A 27,457-nucleotide genomic window follows, 5' to 3' on the forward strand; every position below is an offset into this window, starting at 1 on the left:
GCCATCTTAAGCTGCAAGCAAAGTCACCTTTTATCTGTTACTTTATTAATTTCTTTAAATTCAGGTCTGCAGTCAATGGATTAAAAGAAAAATATCATTCAACGTAGCAGGTTGGTGTGTTAATGTTCACCTTGATCACTTCTTACCAGTGTGTCAGGGACTCAGGAATTTTACGGTTCTCCAACCTTTGTAATCCATTTTGAATTCCTCAATGTTCTCAGTTTCACGTTCAGCTTCCATGTCGCCTGGCAACCCTCTGGTCATTCTGTAGGTGACAGGCAGTGGTCAGAGAAGAACATTGGCCTGATGTTGGTTGATCTGATCGTGAACGCTCGGGGCACAAACAGGAAGTGAATCCTGGAATGGGCAGACCCGTCCAGTCTTGACCAGGTGTATCTACACTGGGCTCCGTTTGCAGGGTTGCTGAAGACGTTGTGCAGTTTAGCATCTTTTACTGTTTCCATCAGGAGTCTGGATGTGGCGTCCATTTGACTGTCGGCGTTGCTGGATCATCCAGCTGCATCGATGATGCAGTTGAAGTCACTGCCGAGAATAACCAGCCTAGATGTCACCAGCAGCAATGGGAGCTGCTGGAAGACGGTCAGTCGCTCGCTGCTTCGAACCAGGGCGTACGCGTGGATTAACCGGAGCGAAGCATTTTTGTACATTACCTTTGCTGCAAGGAGGCGACCGCCCACCACCTCCTTAACTTCGGAGATGAAGTTGCCTCCGCGCAGCAGAAAACCCAGGCTGGAGGAACGGGAATGATTCTCCCCGACCCAGTTGTGCAAAATGGGCTCATGGTAAATCAGCAGCCTGTTTTTCATCAGGCTTAATTTTCTTTTCCTTTGACGCTAAGATGCACTTTGTGGGATGGATGTGACGTCTGTGCACAGGAGTGAATTGAACCCAATTTCTCAGCAGCATTCAATACAGTTAATTTACAATCATTTCCCATGAAAGAATTTTTTAAAAAAGCACAGCCAGGACTTCTGATCCAGCTCACTATCTAATGGCTGCAAAGCAAAATATGGTTGATCTTTTGGAATTGAAGATCCTCCTGATTTCAGCTCTCCCAGTTTTTTTTTATTTCCAAAATATACTTTATTCATAAAAACCTGTAAAAATTACATTGCCAAACAGTTTCAAAACAGCACCAAAAAATACAAACATTGCAAGGGAGATCAGTTTCCTTCAATACTGTCATGAGTTTCTTCCCAACCCTTCCATTTCACTATTGTCATGCCAATTACAGTTTTACATTTACAGCAAATGAAAATGTTAACGATACAGTTCGAGGTGTTTCCCATGGATCCAGCCCCTCAGTTCAGCTTGGTGGGGAAACCTTACACTGTGGTCTTTCCCCATTGAGCCTTTGCTGCGGCTGCCCCAAGCTTTAGTGCGTCTCTCAGCACGTAGTCCTGGACCTTGGAATGTGCCAGTCTGCAACATTCGGTGGTGGACAACTCTTTGCGCTGGAAGACCAGCAGGTTTCGGGCAGACCAAAGGGCGTCTATCACCGAATTGATAGTCCTCCAGCAGCAGTTGATGTTTGTCTCGGTGTGCGTCCTTGGGAACAGCCCGTAGAGCACAGACTCCTGTGTTACAGAGCTGCTTGGGATGAACCTCGACAAAGTTTTGGAAACACTCAGCGGGTCAGGCAGCATCTGTGGAGTGAGAAAGAGAATTAGTTCAGGTCAATGACTCATGACTCAGAGGAAAGGTCATTGACCTGAAATGTTAACTTTATTTCTCTCTCTGACCTCAACTAAAACCACTGCATCTCTTTCCAGACCTGCTTTGCAAAGGCACATTCCAGAAGGAGGTAGGCAATGGTCTTTTCCCCACCGCAGCCAACTCGAGGACAGTGTGCTGAGGCGGTGAGACTCAAGGCTTACAGGAAGGATCTGACAGGGAGGGCCCTTCTCACCACCAGCCACCGAGGGGCAAGAAGCCATGTAAAACCCCTCAGGCTGTATGTTTCAAATGAAATATACTTTATAAATATAAATATAACCTGCAATTGTAAGAGGCACCTCAGAGTGTCACATACTGTGTTGCCAGAAACTGATCTGTATTGTACTTTACGTTATGTCAAATTTGAACTGTTACGCAAAGTATTTTTACAAATTAATAATAAAGTATATTTTGGAAAAAGAAATTAGTTAATTAATGATGATTAGCAAATAAGAAGCTGGGTAGGAGTCAGAGGCAGAGTGAAGGTCTTGGGTGACTCTCCCCACTCCTGTACCTGGGATCTGTTTGTGGCTGGAGGCTGCAATGCTTATTCAAACCCAACCTGAAGAAAAGACAAGAAATGAAGTTGTGAGTGGGAGAAACGGCAGCATTTTATGTTCCACTTGGATTTTACTAAGGCAAAGGCCCAGGGGTCAAATGTTTCTCCTTTAGCAGCCTCTACTGAGTACAGAAATACAGAGCGCTGATCTATAACGGAGCATTCACAAGAAAAAGCCAACCTAGTGCATTGCCAGGAGGAACATCAAAACTGTAGTAAGCACAAGAAACCGGGACATTTGACTGAAAAGACAAAAGAAGCTAACAGCTGAGTGAGATAGACAGAAAAGACTGTGACACACACTCAGGTAAGCATGCTATTTTGTATTTCAAGGTCAAAGTTTTGTGATAGACGTTTTGCAGTATGGATAGTTTTTACTTTTATAACATAAGTCAGTTCCCTGCCTAGAGGTTAATACGTCTGTATGTTAGTTTCTTTCTTTTCCCATCCCACTTTCCCCACTTACCTAGCCTGCAGCACCAGGACTGATTGAAGTTTGAAAAGATGACTAAAAGAAGAGAGAGGTAATCAGTGCAGGCTGACAGATACTGTGCTGTGCATGCATGTGGTTTTGTTAGTTTGGTTAAGGTTGAAAAATTCCTAAAGTTTTGAAGAAAATAATCTTTGAGAAGGGAATAAAAACATTTTAGAAGAAATGCCATTTTTTCCCAAAATAGACTTTATTCATAAAAATCAGCAATAAATTATGTTGCAAAACAATCTGCCATTCCAGAAAGTGCAAAAGAAATCAGATTCCTTTGAAAAAGAATGTGAGTTTCCTCACAACTCTTGCCATTCAATTTTACATGCAATGAACATTTGCATTACACAGCAAAAACATTTTAGTGCATACAGCCCAAATAGTTTTACACGGGTTCCAGCCCCTCGGTATACTATGGCGGGCGGACCTTACACAGTGGCCTTTCCGACAGCTGCCCCCAAGCTTTAGGCGTCCCTCAGCACTTAGTCCTGGACCTTGGAATGTGCCAGTCTGCAACACTCTGTTGAGGACAACTCTTTGTACTGGAATACCAGCAAGTTTCAGGCAGACCAAAGAGCATCTTTCACCGAGTTGATGGTCCTCCAGCAGCAGTTGATGTTTATCTCTGTGTGCATCCCCGGGCACAGCCAGCAGAGCACAGACTCCTGTGTTACAGAGCTGCTCGGGATGAACCTCGACAACTGCCAACATGACAGATATCTTCCGAGCATACAGCGTGGATGTGGTTACCAGCAAGGCATTCAGTGTGGATGTCAACTCCATAGAACAACCCCGATGATCTGTTTGTCAGCGTCAGGAAAATAATACAATTTGGTCCTCCACTTTTCATTTCTTGTACGTGATTCAAATGTTTATTTTGTTTTAGTTGACACAGGGTAGTGATATTTTTTTCTCTTTGGTTCAGGAGATATCCTATTGGTTGCTCTGTTCATTTAGGTTCTAGGTGCCGTGTTTCTCTTACTGCAGTGTTAGCAGCTCACATTTCCAGCAACTTTATGGGCAAATTTATTTGAGCTAAAGGTGGAGGGGCAAGTCTAATGGCAGACCCTGCTACATCTAAATCTTCTCCAATGAGTTTGGTGTATTTGAACCCATCACTCTATAATTCCACAGTTTGACTGCCAGGTGACTTTTCTCCAGTTTGCTCAAACTGGTTTCTGAGAATTTTTCAGTCTCACAGAAGTTCAGGATCAGTGGGTAGCACGCTTGCCCTGAATCAGAACACTGTGGGTTCAAGTTCCACTCCAGAGACTTGAGCACATAATCCAGGCTGATAGTTGAGTGCAGAACTCAACTGTAGCTTTCCTGCTGCTTTAAGGATTCAGTTTAATACAACAAGGATGACTTGTCCATGACAACAAGCCACTATGGGTACAGGTAAAGGTCTGCTTAGGTCAGGAAAAAGAACCCAACCCGAACCCGACCAATCCACAGCGGACACGAACCTGACCCGACCTGAGCCCGACTCCACTCGACCCGAACCGAGCCCGAAAGATGGACCCGGAAGATTGGCCCGACCCAACCCGAACCCGACACGTCATCGGTAGCAGGCCTTTAGGTACAGGTATATGTTGGTTATAAGTATAGCAGATTTATTAAATAGTTTACAGCCAGTATAAAGAAGTAATACTTAACAATAGTCACAGTCTGACCCTCAGAACCTCAGCGGTAGCCCTCTGAGTGACTGTGGTAGGGTCTCTCTTTCTCTTGCTGTGTTCTGTTGACAGAAGATTCTCTTCTTTCTTCCTCTGGGTTTTTCATGCTGCTTCTCATGTTCACTAAATGTTCTTTTATACCCTTTTTCTCCATCTTCTTGCAACATAGTTATTCCTTAGCTAGGAGCTTCATCCAAACAATTGTTACTTGGGTTAAAACAATGACAACAGATCGCAAACTTAAACTTTCTGTTTTCATTGTAAATTATTTGCTCTGTCTTTCATTATCTGTTAGTTTCAAACATACCTTTACATTCCTCATTTTTTTTAACTTTTAACATCAAGTTGGCTTAAATTCTTCATCATGCTTTGCATCTCAGCCTCGTACCATGTTTAACTGAGCTTACACATATTATAGTTACTTTAACAATATTTTAAAGCATTATTGCCTATCATAATCACTTCTAATTAAGCTTATACATTTTAAGACATTACAGCAAGCAGTGAACTCGAGCTTACACTATCAGAGGTATCCTCTTTTGGATGAAATGTTAAAGACCCCATTTGCCCTCTCAGGTGGGGGTAAAAGATCCCATATTACTATTTTGAAGGGTAGTTCTCCAAGTTTCTTGGCCAATATTAATTCTTCAACCAGCATCACTGAAGCAGATTTTATTATCACATTGTTGTTTGTGGGGCTTTGCTGTGTGCAAATTGGCTGATGTTTTCCGACATCACAACAGTGATTCCATTTCAGAAATATTTCATTATCTGTCAAGTGCTTTGGGATGTCATAAGTTTGTGAAAGTTGACTTCACAAATGTCCTCTCTCTTTCTCTTTTTTCTTCCTCCCTCTTGCTTTGTCTGTTCTCCCTCTTTTTCTCTCTTTCTCCCCTTGGCAGAAACTGTGTGCAGTTTTGGTCTTCTTATTTAAGGAAGGATGTAAATGCATTGGAGGCGGTTCAGAGGAGGTTTAATAGATTGATACCTGGTATGAGCGAGTTGTCTTATGGGGAAAAGTTGGACAGACTGGGCTTGTATTCACTGGAGTTTAGAAGAGTGAGGGGAGATTTGATTGACGTATATAAGATCCTGAACGGTCTTGACAAGGTGGATGTGGAAAGGATGTTTCCTCTTGTGGGTGAGTCCAGAACTAGGGGACACTGTTTTAAAATTAGCGGTTGCCCTTTTAGGACATAGATGAAGAGAAAGTTTTTCTGAGGGTTGTGCGACTTTGGATCTCTGTGCCCCAGAAGGTGGTGGAGGTAGGTCATTGAATATTTTTAAGGCGGAGGTAGATACTTGTCAGGCAAGAGAATCATAGGTTATCAGATGTAGATGAGAGTGTGGAATTTGAGACACAATCAGACCACCCATGATCTTATTGAATGGTGGAGCAGGCTCGAGGGGCTGAATGTCCCACTTCTGTTCCTAATTAGTATGTTTGTAAAAGCACTGCAGCTCTTTCCAGACCTGCTTTGCAAAGACACATTCAAGAAGGAGGTGAACAATGGTAACATGTAATGCAAATACACATTGTAAATATAACCAGTAATGGCAAGTGTAGTGAGGCACCTCATGTCTTGTATTGAAAGAAAATGATCTGTATTGCATTTTGTGCTGTCAAATTTGAATGATTGAATATATTTTTACAAATTTTATGAATAAAATATAGAACAAAGAACAAAGAACAGTACAGCACAGGAACAGGCCATTCGGCCCTCCAAGCCTGCGCCGATCTTGATGCCTGCCTAAACTAAAACCTTCTGCACTTCCGGGGACCGTATCCCTCTATTCCCATCCTATTCATGTATTTGTCAAGATTCCTCTTAAACATCGCTATCGTACCTGCTTCCACCACCTCCCCCGGCTGCAAGTTCCAGGCACTCACCACCCTCTGTGTAAAGAACTTGCCTCGCACATCCCCTCTAAACTTTGCCCCTCGCACCTTAAACCTATGTCCCCTAGTAACTGACTCTTCCACCCTGGGAGAAAGCTTCTGACTATCCACTCTGTCCATGCTGCTCATAACTTTGTAAACCTCTATCATGTCGCCCCTCCACCTCTGTCGTTCCAGTGAAAACAATCCGAGTCTATCCAACCTCTCCTCATAGCTAATGCCCTCCAGACCAGGCAACATCCTGGTAAACCTCCTCTGTACCCTCTCCAAAGCCTCCACGTCCTTCTGGTAGTGTGGCGACCAGAATTGCATGCAATATTCTCAGTGTGGCCTAACTAAAGCTCTGGACAGCTGCAGCATGACTTGCCAATTTTTATACTCTATGCCCCGACTGATGAAGGCAAGCATACCGTATGCCTTCTTGACTACCTTATCCACCTGCGTTGCCACTTTCAGTGACCTGTGGACCTGTACGTGCAGATCTCTCTGCCTGTCAATACTCCTAAGGGTTCTGCCATTTACTGTATACTTCCCACCTGCATTAGACCTTCCAAAATGCATTACCTCACATTTGTCCAGATTAAACTCCATCTGCCATTTCTCCGCCCAAGTCTCCAACCGATCTATATCCTCCTGTCTCCTCTGACAATCCTCATCACTATCCGCAACTCCACCAACCTTTGTGTCGTCCGCAAACTTACAAATCAGACCAGCTACATTTTCCTCCAAATCATTTATATATACTACAAACAGCAAATGTCCCAGCACTGATCCCTGCGGAACACCACTAGTCACATCCCTCCATTCAGAAAAGCACCCTTCCACTGCTACCCTCTGTCTTCTATGACTGAGCCAGATCTGTATCCATCTTGCCAGCTCACCTCTGATCCCGTGTGACCTCACCTTTTGTACCAGTCTGCCATGAGGGACCTTGTCAAAGGCTTTACTGAAGTCCAAATAGACAACATCCACTGCCCTTCCTTCATCAATCATCTTTGTCACTCCCTCAAAAAACGCGATCAAATTAGTGAGTCACGACCTCCCCTTCACAAAACCATGCTGCCTCTCGCTAATAAGTTCGTTTGTTTCCAAATGGGAGTAAATCCTGTCCCGAAGAATCCTCTCTAATAATTTCCCTACCACTGACGTAAGGCTCACCGGCCTATAACTTCTTGGATTATCCTTGCATTTCCTGGATTGGTGACCCATCCTGATCAGACCTGTACTGTACCCAGCAGGAAGGTCTCCGATAGCCTTGCGCTACTCAGGGATACGATCGCCTATGTACAGGACAGGAGGGTGGACACCTGCCTCATCAGCCTGGACCAGGAGAAGGCTTTTGACAGGATATCGCACACCGACATGATGGACGTGCTTTCCAAAATGGGGTTTGGGGAGGGAATGTGCAATTGGATCAAACTGCTCTACACAAACATCAGTAGCGCAGTCTCAATCAATGGGTGGGAATCGGAAAGTTTCCCGATCAAATCTGGAGTCAGATAGGGCTGTCCTTTCTCCCCAGTCTTGTTTGTTTGCTGTATTGAACCCTTTGCTGAGTCTATTAGGAAGGATGCGAGCATAAGAGGGGTGACAATCCCAGGCATTGGAGGCACTCAGGTTAAAACCTCCCTGTACATGGAGGACGTCGCCGTCTTCTGCTCGGATTCGCTGTCTGTGCGCAGACTGATGAGCATCTGCGACCAGTTCGAACTGGTCTCGGGAACCAAAGTTGACCACGGCAAGAGCGAGGCCATGTTCTTTGGGAACTGGGCTGACCGATCCTTTGTCTCCTTCACCGTCAGGTCAGACTACCTGAAGTTGCTGGGGATATGGTTCGGAAGGGCCGGGGCATGCACCAAAACATGGGAGGAGTGAGTAGCCAAGGTACAACACAAGCTGAGCATGTGGGAGCAGCGATCTCTCTCCATTCTGGGTAAGAACCTGGTCATCAGGTGCGAGGCGCTCACATTGTTGCTGTTCATGGCGCAGGTCTGGCCCATACCCCACTCCTGCGCTGTGGTGGTCACCCGAGCCATTTTCCGCTTCATCTGGGGATCCAAAATGGACCGGGTCCAAAGGAACACGATGTTCAAACCTCTGGATAAGGGCGGGAAAAATGTACCCAACGTGGCCCTCATCCTGAGGACCACCTTCGTGTGCGGCTGCATCAAACTGTGTGTAGATCTCCAGAACGCAAACTCCAAGTGTCACTACGTGTTGAGGTTCTATCTGTCCCCGGTGTTGCGAAGGATGGGCCTGGTCACATTGCCGCGGAACGCTCCATCCAGTTGGACTGTGCCGTACCACCTATCCTTCGTGGAGCAATTTCTGCGGAAAAACACCTTTGACCACCGATCCATCAGGCAGTGGTCTGCACAGAATGTTCTCAAGGGCCTACGGGAAAAGGAGATGTTGATCCTGTCGGATGGTTCCCCAAGCAGACTGCCAAAGTCATTTGGCAGAATGCCTCATCATCAGAACTTTCAAACAAGCACCAAGATGTAGCTTGGTTGGTGGTGAGAAGAGCCCTCCTCGTCAGATCCTTCCTGCACACCCGAAGTCTCACCCCCTCCGCACAATGCCCTCGTGGTGGCTGTGGTGGGGAAGAGACGGTTGCCCACCTCCTTCTGGAATGTGTCTTTGCAAAGCGGGTGTGGAAAGAGATGCAGTGGTTTTTGTTGAGGTTCATCCCAAGCAGCTCTGTAACACAGGAGTCTGTACGGGCTGTTACCAGGCACACACACCGAGATAAACATCAACTGCTGCTGGAGGACTATCAATTCGGTGAAAGACGCCCTTTGGTCTGCCCGAAACCTGCTGGTCTTCAGCGCAATGAGTTGTCCACGACCGAATGTTGCAGACTGGCACATTCCAAGGTCCAGGACTACGTGCTGAGGGACGCACTAAAGCTTGGGGCAGCCGCAGCAAAGGTTACACCACTGTGTAAGGTCACCCCACCAAGCTGAATGGAGGGGCTGGATCCATGGGAAACCCCTCGAACTGTATCGGGAAAATTTTCGTTTGCTGTACAATGTAAAAATGTATATGGCCTGAGAAATGAAATGGAAGGCTGGTGAGGCAACTCATGATCGTATTGAAGGAAACTGATCACCTTTGCACTGTTTGTATTTTTTGACTTGGTGCTGTTTGAAACTGTTTGGTAATGTATTTTTTACAGATTTTTATGAGTAAAGTATATTTTGGAAATAAAAGAATAGAAAAACAGTAGAAATTACACTCAGCCAGGACTTTTATCCAGCTCACTATCTCATGACTGCTAAAGAAAATAAGGTGGATCGTTTCGAATTGAAGCTCCTCCTGATTTCGGTTCTCCCAGTAGTTTTCTTTGAGTTAGTGGATGACTAATAGCTAGAGCCTGCTCTGTTTGCATTGCAGTAACTCTTCCTGATCCCTGCCTGACATCTATGTCATCATAGGAATGGTCACTGTTCTGTGACATCATTGATGGATCACTGCCCAGCAGCCAAACTCAATGTACATTGCTCAACATAGGTTGCTGAGTTTAGCTGACTCCTGTTGCAGAAAATGAAAACAAAGTTAGGATAAAATTGAGCCTTTTCTTTCCTTCTATCACTTTCCAGGGTAAACATTTAACCAATGTGTTGCCATGGTACAGAATGATCTTACCTGACTTCTCTTTCTGCAAACTATTTTTCATTTATGTTGTCCAGTTCAAATACCTCTTTAGCCATTTAACTCGTTCTTAGCTAATCTGTACCCCTCAAGCCTATTTATCCACCTTTGTTCCATATTCCCGAAACCCTTAACCAACATAAAATCTATCATTCCAACACAAAGGCAAAATACTGCGGATGATGGAAATCTGAAATACAAACAGAAAACGCTGGTAACACTCAACGGGTCAGGCAGCATCTGTGGAGTGAGAAACAGCATTAGTTCAGGTCGATGACCCTGAGGAAGGGTCATCGACCTGAAATGTTAACTTTGTTTCTCTTTGCAAAGATGCTGCCAGACCTGCAGAGTGTTTCCAGTACATTTTTTTTATTTTGGGGATAAAGGATGTTTCCGTTTGTCAGCTTTCTGAAGGCAAAGTCACAGATGAGTTCTGCTGCAGAGGACTCAGATGAGGAACTCAATGGGGTGGCATACGGAGAGCGCTAATGGACATGCATGCCGAGATGCTGGGTGCAATGGCTGTCCCACAAGATAGCCTCTGTCACTGGCAAGGAGCTTCGAGGAGACTGGTTCCAAGTTGGCAGAGGGATTGGCACAGAGCTTTCTGCTGCCAACCCAGAGGCACTGCAGCCCCCATTGCTGTTGCAGCCTTTGTATGCGCAGGTCACCTACTTCTCTGCCGTCCCTGTGAGGATGCAGTAAAACCTGGCTGCCCGACCCGAACTCGACTACATGTGTCAGGTTGGGGTGGGGTGGGGTCTATATTCTGTGCCCAGCATTCGGGTTCGGGTTGGGTTGGGCTGAAGTGTTCTGGCTCCGTGTTTTATAAATAAATGCATTATTACATTGCAGTGATATTCAGGTCAGGTCAGGCATGAAAACATATTAAAGGACTCTGGCTCCAGTCGGGTTCGGTTTGGCTGTGGTCGGGTCGGTCCCGGGTCAGGTTTTAATTTTATACCCGGGCAGGCCTTTGGGATGCAGCAACACTCTCTGACAAATACAACAAAACACCTCCAAAAACATTCAAGAGTACTTTCAGATACTTTACAGTTGAAAGTTCCATAAATTTGACTAACTGCAATCAAGGTGCCTGATGCTTTGAATAACACTACTCCAGGGCTCATCTTGATACTTGTCATTTCTTTTTTCCTTGCTGAACAATGCAGGTGTTGCCAGGACCGGTGTTGCCCAATTCTGGTATCCTGGCATCACAGCAGCCGGTTGGGCTGTGTGAAGTCAGGTGTGTTTGGGCACACGCAGGATATTCAGATACTACACTTGATCTTAGCCAAAAGGCCGAGAAGCGATGGCCGTAAAACTGCGTTTGCTGCGCGCGTCATGCCCGGCGTGCGGCCTCTACCTCAAAGTAGCCGCCGGGTGGGCGAGCCTAGGGCGGAAGAGGCGACGGCGGGCGGTCTTTGAGCCAGAGCTCCTTTTGTTGCCGGGCCTTGCAAGCAGAAAGGAAAGCACGCGTGCATGCCACGCGCAGCCATTCCTGGCGCTTCTGCGCGAGGCATTGCGCAGGAAAAAAGACACGCGGGCGCTGGGCAGCAAAGGGCGGCCTGCAACTGCGGGGCAATCCAACAGGGGGCAGCGTAGCGCCCACGGAAAACTGCAGCAAAGTCAGCCGAGCAGCAGCGCCGTCACTATTGCGAATTCTATTTTTCAGCAGGGGTCTCGCCCCCATGGAGGAGGGAAGCTGCACCGCTCCTGGAAACACTGCAATACCAGGTGGATGCATGGAGTGGACGGGGCAAGCCCCTGTTCCATCTCCCAGTCCCAAAAATCAATTTAATATTTGGTCCCCAGATAGGGGACGTATCAGATATTAAACTGATAAGAACAGATACTACACTTGATCTTAGCCAAAAGGCCGAGAAGCGATGGCCGTAAAACTGCGTTTGCTGCGCGCGTCAGGCCCGGCGTGCGGCCTCTACGTCAAAGTAGCCGCCGGGTGGGCGAGCCTAGGGCGAAAGAGGTGACGGCGGGCGGTCTTTGAGCCAGAGCTCCTTTTGTTGCCGGGCCTTGCAAGCAGAAAGGAAAGCACGCGTGCATGCCACGCGCAGCCATTCCTTGCGCTTCTGCGCGAGGCATTGCGCAGGAAAAAAGACACGCGCGTGCTGGGCAGCAAAGGGCGGCCTGCAACTGCGGGGCAATCCAACAGGGGGCAGCGTAGCGCCCACGGAAAACTGCAGCAAAGTCAGCCGAGCAGCAGCGCCGTCACTATTGCGAATTCTATTTTTGAGCAGGGGTCTCGCCCCCATGGAGGGGGGAAGCTGCACCGCTCCTGGAAACACTGCAATACCAGGTGGATGCATGGAGTGGACGGTGCAAGCCCCTGTTCCATCTCCCTGCCCCAAAAATCAATTTAATATTTGGTCCCCAGATAGGGGACGTATCATATATTAAATTGATAAGAACAGATTTTTTTTTTTTTTTTTTATTTCCAAAATATACTTTATTCATAAAAATCTGTAAAAATTACATTGCCAAACAGTTTCCAAACAGCACGAAAAAATACAAACATTGCAAAAGAGATCAGTTTCTTTCAATAATGTCATGAGTTTCTTCCCAACCCTTCCGTTTCACAATTGTCATGTCAATTACAGTTTTACATTTACAGCAATTGAGAATATTAACGATACAGTTCGAGGGGCTTCCCATGGTTCCAGCCCCTCAGTCCAGCTTGGTGGGGGAACCTTACACTGTGGTCTTTCCCCATTGAGCCTTTGCTGCGGCTGCCCCAAGCTTTAGTGCGTCCCTCAGCACGTAGTCCTGGACCTTGGAATGTGCCAGTCTGCAACATTCGGTGGTGGACAACTCTTTGCGCTGGAAGACCAGCAAGTTTCGGGCAGACCAAAGGGCGTCTTTCACCGAATTGATAGCCCTCCAGCAGCAGTTGATGTTTGTCTCGGTGTGCGTCCCTGGGAACAGCCCGTAGAGCACAGACTCCTGTGTTACAGAGCTGCTTGGGATGAACCTTGACAAAAACCACTGCATCTCTTTCCACACCTGCTTTGCAAAGGCACATTCCAGGAGGAGGTGGGCGACCGTCTCTTCCCCACCACAGCCAACGCGGGGGCACTGTGCGGAGGGGGCGAGACTTCGGGTGTGCATGAAGGATCTGACGGGGAGGGCCCTTCTCACCACCAGCCAAGCTACGTCTTGGTGCTTGTTTGAAAGTTCTGGTGATGAGGCATTCCGCCAAATGACTTTGACGGTCTGCTCGGGGAACCATCCGACAGGATCCACCGTTTCCTTTTCCCGTAGGGCCTTGAGGACATTCCGTGCAGACCACTGCCTGATGGACCGGTGGTCAAATGTGTTTTTCCGCAGAAACTGCTCCACGAAGGATAGGTGGTACGGCGCCGCCCAACTGCACGGAGCGTTCCGCGGCAATGTGACCAGGCCCATCCTTCGCAACACCGGGGACAGATAGAACCTCAGCACGTAGTGACACTTGGAGTTTGCGTACTGGGGATCGACACATAGCTTGATGCAGCCGCACACGAAGGTGGTCATCAGGATGAGGGCCACGTTGGGTACATTTTTCCCGCCCTTGTCCAGAGATTTGAACATCGTGTCCCTCCGGACCCGGTCCATTTTAGATCCCCAGACGAAGCAGAAAATGGCTCGGGTGACTGCCACGGCGCAGGAGTGGGGTATGGGCCAGACCTGCGCCACGTAGAGCAACAACGTGAGCGCCTCGCACCTGATGACCAGGTTCTTACCCACAATGGAGAGAGACCGCTGCCCCCACATGCCCAACTTTTGTCGTACCTTGGCTACTCGCTCCTCCCATGTTTTGGTGCACGCCCCGGCCCTTCCGAACCATATCCCCAGCACCTTCAGGTAATCTGACCTGACGGTGAAGGGGACAAAGGATCGGTCAGCCCAGTTCCCAAAGAACATGGCCTCGCTCTTGCCGTGGTTAACTTTGGCTCCCGAGGCCAGTTCGAACTGGTCGCAGATGCTCATCAGTCTGCGCACGGACAGCGGATCCGAGCAGAAGACGGCGACGTCATCCATGTACAGGGAGGTTTTGACCTGAGTGCCTCCGCTGCCTGGGATTGTCACCCCTCTTATGCTCGCATCCTTCCTAATAGACTCAGCAAAGGGTTCAATACAGCAAACAAACAAGACCGGGGAAAGAGGACAGCCCTGTCTGACTCCAGATTTGATCGGGAAACTTTCAGATTCCCACCCGTTGATTGAGACTGCGCTACTGATGTTTGTGTAGAGCAGTTGGATCCAATTGCAGATTCCCTCCACAAACCCCATTTTGGAAAGCACGTCCATCATGTAGGTGTGCGATATCCTGTCAAAAGCCTTCTCCTGGTCCAGGCTGATGAGGCAGGTGTCCACCCTCCTGTCCCGTACGTAGGCGATCGTATCCCTGAGTAGCGCGAGGCTATCAGAGATCTTCCTGCCGGGTACAGTACAGGTCTGATCGGGGTGAATCACCAGCTCCAGAGCAGACTTGACTCGACTGGCTATGACTTTGGACAGAATCTTGTAATCAACATTAAGCAGTGAGATGGGCCGCCAATTTATGATTTCTACCCTCTCCCCCTTCTGCTTGTAAATGAGGGTGATGATGCCTTTTCTCATGGATTCTGACATGCTACCGGCCAGGAGCATACTCTCGTATACTTCCAGCAGGTCCGGGCCGACCCAGTCCCACAGGGCCGAGTACAACTCGACCGGTAAGCCGTCGCTCCCGGGAGTTTTACTCGCCTCGAAAGACTCGACGGCCTTTGTCAGCTCGTCCAGAGTTAGCGGCTTGTCCAGTCCCTCCCTCCTGCTGTCATCTAAGACCTCTGTGATAGATGACAGGAAGGACTGGGAGGCTCTGCTGTCTGTGGGCTTCGCGTCATACAGCCCAGCATAAAAGGATTTGCTGATCCTTAGTATGTCGGACTGCGAAGACGTTACCGAGCCATCTTCTTCCTTCAGGCTGCTGATAACAGAGCTCTCTCTGTGTACCTTTTGGAAGAAGTAACGCGAGCACGTCTCATCCTGCTCGATGGAGCGGACTCTGGACCGGAAGATGATCTTGGAGGCCTCCTTGGCAAAGAGCGAGGCCTGCTGGCTCTTCACCTCTTGGAGGTCCTCCTTGACCTCGACCCCCATTGACTGCAACCGGAGTAGATTTTGCATAATTTTCTGGAGTCGGGACAGTTCCCTCTGTCTCTCTCTCGCCTTCTGAACACCTTTGTGGATGAAGAACCTCTTGATGTTCTCCTTAATCGCTTCCCACCAGTGAACTGGAGACTCAAAGAGGGGTTTCACGGTCCTCCAACCATTGTAATCCCTTTTGAGTTCCTCAACGTTCTCTGGGGTCAGCAGTGTCGCATTGAGCTTCCACGTCCCTCTGCCAACCCGCTGGTCGTCCTGTAAGTGACAGTCGGCCAGTAAGAGGCAGTGGTCGGAGAAGAACACCGGCTTGACGTCGGTGGATCCGACCGTGACAGCACGGGAAACAAACAGGAAGTCAATCCTGGAACGGGCAGACCCGTCCGATCTTGACCATGTGTATCTGCGCTGCGCTCCGTCTGCAGGTTTGCTGAAGACGTCGTGCAGTTTGGCATCCTTAACTGTTTCTATGAGGAATCTGGACGTAGCGTCCAGTTTTCTGTCGTCACTGCCGGATCGTCCAGCCGCATCGATGATGCAGTTGAAGTCACCGCCTAGGATGACCGGCCTGGACGTCGCCAGCAGCAGTGGGAGCTGCTGGAAGACGGTCAGCCGCTCGCTGCATTGTACCGGGGCGTACACGTTGATCAACCGGAGCGGAGCGTTGTTGTACATCACGTCTGCTACGAGGAGGCGGCCGCCCACCACCTCCTTAACTTCGGAGATGGTGAAGTTACCTCCCCGCAGCAGAATACCCAGGCCGGAGGAACGGCAGTCATTACCCCCCGACCAGATCGATGGCCCGTGGGACCACCATCGCGACCACTGCCTGTAGGTGCTGAGGTGTGGTATTCCACACTCCTGCAGAAACAATAGGTCAGCTTTGACCTTGGCAAGGTAATCCAAGGTTGAAACACATCGCGTAGTCGATTTAATGCTACGCACATTAATGGAAGCAATTCTTACACCCATTTTTTACTAAAAATTAGTTGTTGCTTCCCATACCATTTGTCCTCGCTAGTCCCAGTCCTTCCCCTTCGGGATGTTCCTGCATACCCATCGTATGCGCAAGCAGTTTCACGTTGGTTGGGCTCAGAAACCCCTCCTGATTTTTCCTGCAGGGTTTGTGCCGCTCGGGTGACATCGGGGGGGTCTTGTAGGCAGAGAGGATTGGGTTGTCCTCAGCTGCTTCCATCTGTTCCTCCTCGAAAACATCACAGCTCCCGGTCTCCCGGAGCTCAGGTGCGCCAGACGTGTCTTTGCTCCCGGTGTCCCGGAGCTGAGATGCGTTGGCCACGTCGTTACGTGTGGGGCATTGGGGTTGGGGCACGCCGGGCCCATCACAGCTTCCAGTGCCCGGGGGCTGGGATGCTTGATCATCCATCTCGGAGTTCTGCCGCCTCTTTTGAAGGGGCTGTCGTTCCAGCATTTCCCCGTCCAGTGAAGAGGAGTTGTTGCAGTCTGATTCAGAAGAAAGCCTCCTCTTGCCACTGGTTTGGGTGGTGGCTTTGGGATGTTTTTTCTTTGTGGTTTTCCTCTGGACCACTTGCCACTGACCTGTTTGTCCATCTGCTGCCTCCTCCTCCATTGATTCTGTCTGTGGAGGAGGGGTTTCCGGGCGCTGGGTAGGTGCTGGGTTGTTGGTTTCAGCCGCCTCCCCTTCCTTCTCAGGTTGAAGTTCCTCACTGCGGAGAAGGTTGCTGGTCTCCTTTCGAACAGCGGACGCCTTCGTCGAACCTTCGCCCTGCCATTCCTTGGACCTTGCCGCCTGAGCATAGCTGAGACAACGTTTGGGGCAGGTCTTGTAGAGATGGCCTGCCGCACCGCACAAGTTGCAACACTTAGTCTGCTTACAGTCCTTGGTCTGATGGCCTTCCTCCTTGCAGTTCTTGCAAACAACCGTGCTGCAGTTGGCTGCCATGTGACCAGATTTGCCACAGGTGCGACAAACTCTGGGCTGCCCAGCGTAGACCAAGAAGCCTCGACTTCCCCCGATAGCGAAGCTGGAGGGAGGGTGGATGATGGCTCCACTGGGATCTACCTTCAAGGTCACCTTGACCTGCCGCTTGCTGGTCCAGATCCCAAAGGGGTCCTTGACATCAGTGCTGCTGCCGGCCACCTCGACGTACCTGGCGAGAAAGGTGAGTACATCCACCACCGGAACATGGGGGTTGTAGAGGTGAATCGTCACCACCCGGTCCCGTTGTGACGGAAGCGTGAAGAGCGGCTCCGCTGTGAGGATCGACAGTGGAGCCCGGTCCCCTTTCTCCTTGAACGCCTTCAGGAACTTGATGCATCCCGCCACGTTCCGGAACGTCACGTCGAAGTATCCACTGCTGGGGAAATCCTGCAGGCAGAAGACATCCGTCGCTTGAAATCCGCAGCAATCGAAGAGAATTTTCTTGATGAAGAAGGTGCGATCGACCGGTGCATCTCCTTCCTTGTCCTTCACGACCACCCGAACGGTGTTGCGCACTCCCTGGCCCGAAGCTCGAAAATTGGTTATAGCCATTTTACTCAAAGCTTCCCCAGGATCAAAAGGCAATGATCATGGTCTCTTCTCAATCAAATAAGCACTGATAAGAACAGATACTACACTTGATCTTAGCCAAAAGGCCGAGAAGCGATGGCCGTAAAACTGCGTTTGCTGCGCGCGTCAGGCCCGGCGTGCGGCCTCTACCTCAAAGTAGCCGCCGGGTGGGCGAGCCTAGGGCGAAAAAGGCGACGGCGGGCGGTCTTTGAGCCAGAGCTCCTTTTGTTGCCGGGCCTTGCAAGCAGAAAGGAAAGCACGCGTGCATGCCACGCGCAGCCATTCCTTGCGCTTCTGCGCGAGGCATTGCGCAGGAAAAAAGACACGCGCGCGCTGGGCAGCAAAGGGCGGCCTGCAACTGCGGGGCAATCCAACAGGGGGCAGCGTAGCGCCCACGGAAAACTGCAGCAAAGTCAGCCGAGCAGCAGCGCCGTCAGTATTGCGAATTCTATTTTTCAGCAGGGGTCTCGCCCCCATGGAGGGGGGAAGCTGCACCGCTCCTGGAAACACTGCAATACCAGGTGGATGCATGGAGTGGACGGGGCAAGCCCCTGTTCCATCTCCCTGTCCCAAAAATCAATTTAATATTTGGTCCCCAGATAGGGGACGTATCAGATATTAAACTGATAAGAACAGATACTACACTTGATCTTAACCAAAAGGCCGAGAAGCGATGGCCGTAAAACTGCGTTTGCTGCGCGCGTCAGGCCCGGCGTGCGGCCTCTACCTCAAAGTAGCCGCCGGGTGGGCGAGCCTAGGGCGAAAGAGGCGACGGCGGGCGGTCTTTGAGCCAGAGCTCCTTTTGTTGCCGGGCCTTGCAAGCAGAAAGGAAAGCACGCGTGCATGCCACGCGCAGCCATTCCTTGCGCTTCTGCGCGAGGCATTGCGCAGGAAAATAGACACGCGCGCGCTGGGCAGCAAAGGGCGGCCTGCAACTGCAGGGCGATCCAACAGGGGGCAGCGTAGCGCCCACGGAAAACTGCAGCAAAGTCAGCCGAGCAGCAGCGCCGTCAGTATTGCGAATTCTATTTTTCAGCAGGTGTCTCGCCCCCATGGAGGGGGGAAGCTGCACTGCTCCTGGAAACACTGCAATACCAGGTGGATGCATGGAGTGGACGGGGCAAGCCCCTGTTCCATCTCCCTGTCCCAAAAATCAATTTAATATTTGGTCCCCAGATAGGGGACGTATCAGATATTAAACTGATAGGAACAGATACTACACTTGATCTTAGCCAAAAGGCCGAGAAGCGATGGCCGTAAAACTGCGTTTGCTGCGCGCGTCAGGCCCGGCGTGCGGCCTCTACCTCAAAGTAGCCGCCGGGTGGGCGAGCCTAGGGCGAAAGAGGCGACGGCGGGCGGTCTTTGAGCCAGAGCTCCTTTTGTTGCCGGGCCTTGCAAGCAGAAAGGAAAGCACGCGTGCATGCCACGCGCAGCCATTCCTTGCGCTTCTGCGCGAGGCATTGCGCAGGAAAAAAGACACGCGCGCGCCGGGCAGCAAAGGGCGGCCTGCAACTGCGGGGCAATCCAACAGGGGGCAGCGTAGCGCCCACGGAAAACTGCAGCAAAGTCAGCCGAGCAGCAGCGCCGTCACTATTGCGAATTCTATTTTTGAGCAGGGGTCTCGCCCCCATGGAGGGGGGAAGCTGCACCGCTCCTGGAAACACTGCAATACCAGGTGGATGCATGGAGTGGACGGTGCAAGCCCCTGTTCCATCTCCCTGCCCCAAAAATCAATTTAATATTTGGTCCCCAGATAGGGGACGTATCATATATTAAACTGATAAGAACAGATACTACACTTGATCTTAGCCAAAAGGCTGAGAAGCGATGGCCGTAAAACTGCGTTTGCTGCGCGCGTCAGGGCCGGCGTGCGGCCTCTACCTCAAAGTAGCCGCCGGGTGGGCGAGCCTAGGGCGAAAGAGGCGACGGCGGGCGGTCTTTGAGCCAGAGCTCCTTTTGTTGCCGGGCCTTGCAAGCAGAAAGGAAAGCATGCGTGCATGCCACGCGCAGCCATTCCTTGCGCTTCTGCGCGAGGCATTGCGCAGGAAAAAAGACACGCGCGCGCTGGGCAGCAAAGGGCGGCCTGCAACTGCGGGGCAATCCAACAGGGGGCAGCGTAGCGCCCACGGAAAACTGCAGCAAAGTCAGCCGAGCAGCAGCGCCGTCAGTATTGCGAATTCTATTTTTCAGCAGGGGTCTCGCTCCCGTGGAGGGGGGAAGCTGCACCGCTCCTGGAAACACTGCAATACCAGGTGGATGCATGGAGTGGACGGGGCAAGCCCCTGCTCCATCTCCCTGTCCCAAAAATCAATTTAATATTTGGTCCCCAGATAGGGGACGTATCAGATATTAAACTGATAAGAACAGATACTACACTTGATCTTAGCCAAAAGGCCGAGAAGCGATGGCCGTAAAACTGCGTTTGCTGCGCGCGTCAGGCCCGGCGTGCGGCCTCTACGTCAAAGTAGCCTCCGGGTGGGCGAGCCTTGGGCGAAAGAGGCGACGGCGGGCGGTCTTTGAGCCAGAGCTCCTTTTGTTGCCGGGCCTTGCAAGCAGAAAGGAAAGCACGCGTGCATGCCACGCGCAGCCATTCCTCGCGCTTCTGCGCGAGGCGTTGCGCAGGAAAAAAGACGCGCGCGCGCTGGGCAGCAAAGGGCGGCCTGCAACTGCGGGGCAATCCAACAGGGGGCAGCGTAGCGCCCACGGAAAACTGCAGCAAAGTCAGCCGAGCAGCAGCGCCGTCACTATTGCGAATTCTATTTTTCAGCAGGGGTCTCGCTCCCGTGGAGGGGGGAAGCTGCACCGCTCCTGGAAACACTGCAATACCAGGTGGATGCATGGAGTGGACGGGGCAAGCCCCTGCTCCATCTCCCTGTCCCAAAAATCAATTTAATATTTGGTCCCCAGATAGGGGACGTATCAGATATTAAACTGATAAGAACAGATTTTTTTTTTTTTTTTTATTTCCAAAATATACTTTATTCATAAAAATCTGTAAAAATTACATTGCCAAACAGTTTCCAAACAGCACGAAAAAATACAAACATTGCAAAAGAGATCAGTTTCTTTCAATAATGTCATGAGTTTCTTCCCAACCCTTCCGTTTCACAATTGTCATGTCAATTACAGTTTTACATTTACAGCAATTGAGAATATTAACGATACAGTTCGAGGGGCTTCCCATGGTTCCAGCCCCTCAGTCCAGCTTGGTGGGGGAACCTTACACTGTGGTCTTTCCCCATTGAGCCTTTGCTGCGGCTGCCCCAAGCTTTAGTGCGTCCCTCAGCACGTAGTCCTGGACCTTGGAATGTGCCAGTCTGCAACATTCGGTGGTGGACAACTCTTTGCGCTGGAAGACCAGCATGTTTCGGGCAGACCAAAGGGCGTCTTTCACCGAATTGATAGCCCTCCAGCAGCAGTTGATGTTTGTCTCGGTGTGCGTCCCTGGGAACAGCCCGTAGAGCACAGACTCCTGTGTTACAGAGCTGCTTGGGATGAACCTTGACAAAAACCACTGCATCTCTTTCCACACCTGCTTTGCAAAGGCACATTCCAGGAGGAGGTGGGCGACCGTCTCTTCCCTAAGAACAGATTTTTTTTTTTTTTTTTTATTTCCAAAATATACTTTATTCATAAAAATCTGTAAAAATTACATTGCCAAACAGTTTCCAAACAGCACCAAAAAATACAAACATTGCAAGGGAGATCAGTTTCCTTCAATACTGTCATGAGTTTCTTCCCAACCCTTCCGTTTCTCAATTGTCATGTCAATTACAGTTTTACATTTACAGCAATTCAGAATATTAATGATACAGTTCGAGGGGTTTCCCATGGATCCAGCCCCTCAGTCTAGCTTGGTGGGGGAACCTTACACTGTGGTCTTTCCCCATTGAGCCTTTGCTGCGGCTGCCCCAAGCTTTAGTGCGTCCCTCAGCACGTAGTCCTGGACCTTGGAATGTGCCAGTCTGCAACATTCGGTGGTGGACAACTCTTTGCGCTGGAAGACCAGCAAGTTTCGGGCAGACCAAAGGGCGTCTTTCACCGAATTGATAGTCCTCCAGCAGCAGTTGATGTTTGTCTCGGTGTGCGTCCCTGGGAACAGCCCGTAGAGCACAGACTCCTGTGTTACAGAGCTGCTTGGGACGAACCTTGACAAAAACCACTGCATCTCTTTCCACACCTGCTTTGCAAAGCCACATTCCAGGAGGAGGTGGGCGACCGTCTCTTCCCCACCACAGCCAACGCGGGGGCACTGTGCGGAGGGGGCGAGACTTCGGGTGTGCATGAAGGATCTGACGGGGAGGGCCCTTCTCACCACCAGCCAAGCTACGTCTTGGTGCTTGTTTGAAAGTTCTGGTGATGAGGCATTCCGCCAAATGACTTTGACGGTCTGCTCGGGGAACCATCCGACAGGATCCACCGTTTCCTTTTCCCGTAGGGCCTTGAGGACATTCCGTGCAGACCACTGCCTGATGGACCGGTGGTCAAAGGTGTTTTTCCGCAGAAACTGCTCCACGAAGGATAGGTGGTACGGCACGTCCCAACTGCACGGAGCGTTCCGCGGCAATGTGACCAGGCCCATCCTTCGCAACACCGGGGACAGATAGAACCTCAGCACGTAGTGACACTTGGAGTTTGCGTACTGGGGATCTACACATAGCTTGATGCAGCCGCACACGAAGGTGGTCATCAGGATGAGGGCCACGTTGGGTACATTTTTCCCGCCCATGTCCAGAGATTTGAACATCGTGTCCCTCCGGACCCGGTCCATTTTAGATCCCCAGACGAAGCGGAAAATGGCTCGGGTGACTGCCACGGCGCAGGAGTGGGGTATGGGCCAGACCTGCGCCACGTAGAGCAACAACGTGAGCGCCTCGCACCTGATGACCAGGTTCTTACCCACAATGGAGAGAGATCGCTGCCCCCACATGCCCAACTTTTGTCGTACCTTGGCTACTCGCTCCTCCCATGTTTTGGTGCACGCCCCGGCCCTTCCGAACCATATCCCCAGCACCTTCAGGTAATCTGACCTGACGGTGAAGGGGACAAAGGATCGGTCAGCCCAGTTCCCAAAGAACATGGCCTCGCTCTTGCCGTGGTTAACTTTGGCTCCCGAGGCCAGTTCGAACTGGTCGCAGATGCTCATCAGTCTGCGCACGGACAGCGGATCCGAGCAGAAGACGGCGACGTCATCCATGTACAGGGAGGTTTTGACCTGAGTGCCTCCGCTGCCTGGGATTGTCACCCCTCTTATGCTCGCATCCTTCCTAATAGACTCAGCAAAGGGTTCAATACAGCAAACAAACAAGACCGGGGACAGAGGACAGCCCTGTCTGACTCCAGATTTGATCGGGAAACTTTCAGATTCCCACCCGTTGATTGACACTGCGCTACTGATGTTTGTGTAGAGCAGTTGGATCCAATTGCAGATTCCCTCCCCAAACCCCATTTTGGAAAGCACGTCCATCATGTAGGTGTGCGATATCCTGTCAAAAGCCTTCTCCTGGTCCAGGCTGATGAGGCAGGTGTCCACCCTCCTGTCCCGTACGTAGGCGATCGTATCCCTGAGTAGCGCGAGGCTATCAGAGATCTTCCTGCCGGGTACAGTACAGGTCTGATCGGGGTGAATCACCAGCTCCAGAGCAGACTTGACTCGACTGGCTATGACTTTGGACAGAATCTTGTAATCAACATTAAGCAGTGAGATGGGCCGCCAATTTCTGATTTCTACCCTCTCCCCCTTCTGCTTGTAAATGAGGGTGATGATGCCTTTTCTCATGGATTCTGACATGCTACCGGCCAGGAGCATACTCTCGTATACTTCCAGCAGGTCCGGGCCGACCCAGTCCCACAGGGCCGAGTACAACTCGACCGGTAAGCCGTCGCTCCCGGGAGTTTTACTCGCCTCGAAAGACTCGACGGCCTTTGTCAGCTCGTCCAGAGTTAGCGGCTTGTCCAGTCCCTCCCTCCTGCTGTCATCTAAGACCTCCGTGATAGATGACAGGAAGGACTGGGAGGCTCTGCTGTCTGTGGGCTTCGCGTCATACAGCCCAGCATAAAAGGATTTGCTGATCCTTAGTATGTCGGACTGCGAAGACGTTACCGAGCCATCTTCTTCCTTCAGGCTGCTGATAACAGAGCTCTCTCTGTGTACCTTTGGAAGAAGTAACGCGAGCACGTCTCATCCTGCTCGATGGAGCGGACTCTGGACCGGAAGATGATCTTGGAGGCCTCCTTGGCAAAGAGCGAGGCCTGCTGGCTCTTCACCTCTTGGAGGTCCTCCTTGACCTCGACCCCCATTGACTGCAACCGGAGTAGATTTTGCATAATTTTCTGGAGTCGGGACAGTTCCCTCTGTCTCTCTCTCGCCTTCTGAACACCTTTGTGGATGAAGAACCTCTTGATGTTCTCCTTAATCGCTTCCCACCAGTGAACTGGAGACTCAAAGAGGGGTTTCACGGTCCTCCAACCTTTGTAATCCCTTTTGAGTTCCTCAACGTTCTCTGGGGTCAGCAGTGTCGCATTGAGCTTCCACGTCCCTCTGCCAACCCGCTGGTCGTCCTGTAAGTGACAGTCGGCCAGTAAGAGGCAGTGGTCGGAGAAGAACACCGGCTTGACGTCGGTGGATCCGACCGTGACAGCACGGGACACAAACAGGAAGTCAATCCTGGAACGGGCAGACCCGTCCGATCTTGACCATGTGTATCTGCGCTGCGCTCCGTCTGCAGGTTTGCTGAAGACGTCGTGCAGTTTGGCATCCTTAACTGTTTCTACTAGGAATCTGGACGTAGCGTCCAGTTTGCTGTCGTCACTGCCGGATCGTCCAGCCGCATCGATGATGCAGTTGAAGTCACCGCCGAGGATGACCGGCCTGGACGTCGCCAGCAGCAGTGGGAGCTGCTGGAAGACGGTCAGCCGCTCGCTGCGTTGTACCGGGGCGTACACGTTGATCAACCGGAGCGGAGCGTTGTTGTACATCACGTCTGCTACGAGGAGGCGGCCGCCCACCACCTCCTTAACTTCGGAGATGGTGAAGTTACCTCCCCGCAGCAGAATACCCAGGCCAGAGGAACGGCAGTCATTACCCCCCGACCAGATCGATGGCCCGTGGGACCACCATCGCGACCACTGCCTGTAGGTGCTGAGGTGTGGTATTCCACACTCCTGCAGAAACAGTAGGTCAGCTTTGACCTTGGCAAGGTAATCCAAGGTTGAAACACATCGCGTAGTCGATTTAATGCTACGCACATTAATGGAAGCAATTCTTACACCCATTTTTTACTAAACATTAGTTGTTGCTTCCCATACCATTTGTCCTCGCTAGTCCCAGTCCTTCCCCTTCGGGATGTTCCTGCATACCCATCGTATGCGCAAGCAGTTTCACGTTGGTTGGGCTCAGAAACCCCTCCTGATTTTTCCTGCAGGGTTTGTGCCGCTCGGGTGACATCGGGGGGGTCTTGTAGGCAGAGAGGATTGGGTTGTCCTCAGCTGCTTCCATCTGTTCCTCCTCGAAAACATCACAGCTCCCGGTCTCCCGGAGCTCAGGTGCGCCAGACGTGTCTTTGCTCCCGGTGTCCCGGAGCTGAGATGCGTTGGCCACGTCGTTACGTGTGGGGCATTGGGGTTGGGGCACGCTGGGCCCATCACAGCTTCCAGTGCCCGGGGGCTGGGATGCTTTATCATCCATCTCGGAGTTCTGCCGCCTCTTTTGAAGGGGCTGTCGTTCCAGCATTTCCCCGTCCAGTGAAGAGGAGTTGTTGCAGTCTGATTCAGAAGAGAGCCTCCTCTTGCCACTGGTTTGGGTGGTGGCTTTGGGATGTTTTTTCTTTGTGGTTCTCCTCTGGACCACTTGCCACTGACCTGTTTGTCCATCTGCTGCCTCCTCCTCCATTGATTCTGTCTGTGGGGGAGGGGTTTCCGGGCGCTGGGTAGGTGCTGGGTCGTTGGTTTCAGCCGCCTCCCCTTCCTTCTCAGGTTGAAGTTCCTCACTGCGGAGAAGGTTGCTGGTCTCCTTTCGAACAGCGGACGCCTTCGTCGAACCTTCGCCCGGCCATTCCTTGGACCTTGCCGCCTGAGCATAGCTTTGACAACGTTTGGGACAGGTCTTGTAGAGATGGCCTGCCGCACCGCACAAGTTGCAACACTTAGTCTGCTTACAGTCCTTGGTCTGATGGCCTTCCTCCTTGCAGTTCTTGCAAACAACCGTGCTGCAGTTGGCTGCCATGTGACCAGATTTGCCACAGGTGCGACAAACTCTGGGCTGCCCAGCGTAGACCAAGAAGCCTCGACTTCCCCCGATAGCGAAGCTGGAGGGAGGGTGGATGATGGCTCCACTGGGATCTACCTTCAAGGTCACCTTGACCTGCCGCTTGCTGGTCCAGATCCCAAAGGGGTCCTTGACATCAGTGCTGCTGCCGGCCACCTCGACGTACCTGGCGAGAAAGGTGAGTACATCCACCACCGGAACATGGGGGTTGTAGAGGTGAATCGTCACCACCCGGTCCCGTTGTGACGGAAGCGTGAAGAGCGGCTCCGCTGTGAGGATCGACAGTGGCGCCCGGTCCCCTTTCTCCTTGAACGCCTTCAGGAACTTGATGCATCCCGCCACGTTCCGGAACGTCACGTCGAAGTATCCACTGCTGGGGAAATCCTGCAGGCAGAAGACGTCCGTCGCTTGAAATCCGCAGCAATCGAAGAGAATTTTCTTGATGAAGAAGGTGCGATCGACCGGTGCATCTCCTTCCTTGTCCTTCACGACCACCCGAACGGTGTTGCGCACTCCCTGGCCCGAAGCTCGAAAATTGGTTATAGCCATTTTACTCAAAGCTTCCCCAGGATCAAAAAGCAATGATCATGGTCTCTTCTCAATCAAATAAGCACTGATAAGAACAGATACTACACTTGATCTTAGCCAAAAGGCCGAGAAGCGATGGCCGTAAAACTGCGTTTGCTGCGCGCGTCAGGCCCGGCGTGCGGCCTCTACGTCAAAGTAGCCGCCGGGTGGGCGAGCCTCGGGCGAAAGAGGCGACGGCGGGCGGTCTTTGAGCCAGAGCTCCTTTTGTTGCCGGGCCTTGCAAGCAGAAAGGAAAGCACGCGTGCATGCCACGCGCAGCCATTCCTCGCGCTTCTGCGCGAGGCGTTGCGCAGGAAAAAAGACGCGCGCGCGCTGGGCAGCAAAGGGCGGCCTGCAACTGCGGGGCAATCCAACAGGGGGCAGCGTAGCGCCCACGGAAAACTGCAGCAAAGTCAGCCGAGCAGCAGCGCCGTCACTATTGCGAATTCTATTTTTCAGCAGGGGTCTCGCTCCCGTGGAGGGGGGAAGCTGCACCGCTCCTGGAAACACTGCAATACCAGGTGGATGCATGGAGTGGACGGGGCAAGCCCCTGCTCCATCTCCCTGTCCCAAAAATCAATTTAATATTTGGTCCCCAGATAGGGGACGTATCAGATATTAAACTGATAAGAACAGATACTACACTTGATCTTAGCCAAAAGGCCGAGAAGCGATGGCCGTAAAACTGCGTTTGCTGCGCGCGTCAGGCCCGGCGTGCGGCCTCTACCTCAAAGTAGCCGCCGGGTGGGCGAGCCTAGGGCGAAAGAGGCGACGGCGGGCGGTCTTTGAGCCAGAGCTCCTTTTGTTGCCGGGCCTTGCAAGCAGAAAGGAAAGCACGCGTGCATGCCACGCGCAGCCATTCCTTGCGCTTCTGCGCGAGGCATTGCGCAGGAAAAAAGACACGCGCGCGCCGGGCAGCAAAGGGCGGCCTGCAACTGCGGGGCA

General features: G+C 51.2%; 8 non-coding genes and 3 pseudogenes across 8 annotated transcripts; all 11 read right to left on the minus strand.

Moving 5' to 3' along the window:
- Positions 1-11,243: 11,243 nt before the first annotated feature.
- LOC137354832 (U2 spliceosomal RNA) lies at positions 11,244-11,321 on the minus strand (annotated as a pseudogene).
- A 386-nt stretch (positions 11,322-11,707) lies between these two features.
- On the minus strand, positions 11,708-11,898 carry LOC137354330 (U2 spliceosomal RNA). The gene has a single exon (XR_010970364.1). It is a non-coding gene; the product is annotated as a U2 spliceosomal RNA (small nuclear RNA).
- Positions 11,899-12,284: 386 nt separating this feature from the next.
- On the minus strand, positions 12,285-12,468 carry LOC137354456 (U2 spliceosomal RNA). The gene has a single exon (XR_010970449.1). It is a non-coding gene; the product is annotated as a U2 spliceosomal RNA (small nuclear RNA).
- A 5,200-nt stretch (positions 12,469-17,668) lies between these two features.
- LOC137354640 (U2 spliceosomal RNA) lies at positions 17,669-17,777 on the minus strand (annotated as a pseudogene).
- A 386-nt stretch (positions 17,778-18,163) lies between these two features.
- On the minus strand, positions 18,164-18,354 carry LOC137353857 (U2 spliceosomal RNA). The gene has a single exon (XR_010970009.1). It is a non-coding gene; the product is annotated as a U2 spliceosomal RNA (small nuclear RNA).
- A 386-nt stretch (positions 18,355-18,740) lies between these two features.
- Positions 18,741-18,931, minus strand: LOC137354041 (U2 spliceosomal RNA). The gene has a single exon (XR_010970190.1). It is a non-coding gene; the product is annotated as a U2 spliceosomal RNA (small nuclear RNA).
- A 386-nt stretch (positions 18,932-19,317) lies between these two features.
- On the minus strand, positions 19,318-19,508 carry LOC137354106 (U2 spliceosomal RNA). The gene has a single exon (XR_010970255.1). It is a non-coding gene; the product is annotated as a U2 spliceosomal RNA (small nuclear RNA).
- Positions 19,509-19,894: 386 nt separating this feature from the next.
- On the minus strand, positions 19,895-20,085 carry LOC137355170 (U2 spliceosomal RNA). The gene has a single exon (XR_010970806.1). It is a non-coding gene; the product is annotated as a U2 spliceosomal RNA (small nuclear RNA).
- A 386-nt stretch (positions 20,086-20,471) lies between these two features.
- Positions 20,472-20,654, minus strand: LOC137354328 (U2 spliceosomal RNA). The gene has a single exon (XR_010970362.1). It is a non-coding gene; the product is annotated as a U2 spliceosomal RNA (small nuclear RNA).
- Positions 20,655-26,501: 5,847 nt separating this feature from the next.
- Positions 26,502-26,610, minus strand: LOC137354540 (U2 spliceosomal RNA; annotated as a pseudogene).
- A 386-nt stretch (positions 26,611-26,996) lies between these two features.
- On the minus strand, positions 26,997-27,187 carry LOC137355171 (U2 spliceosomal RNA). The gene has a single exon (XR_010970807.1). It is a non-coding gene; the product is annotated as a U2 spliceosomal RNA (small nuclear RNA).
- Between the last annotated feature and the right edge of the window lie 270 nt (positions 27,188-27,457).

The sequence above is a fragment of the Heterodontus francisci genome, chromosome 41 (assembly GCF_036365525.1).
Source record: "Heterodontus francisci isolate sHetFra1 chromosome 41, sHetFra1.hap1, whole genome shotgun sequence".
Classification (NCBI taxonomy): domain Eukaryota; kingdom Metazoa; phylum Chordata; class Chondrichthyes; order Heterodontiformes; family Heterodontidae; genus Heterodontus; species Heterodontus francisci.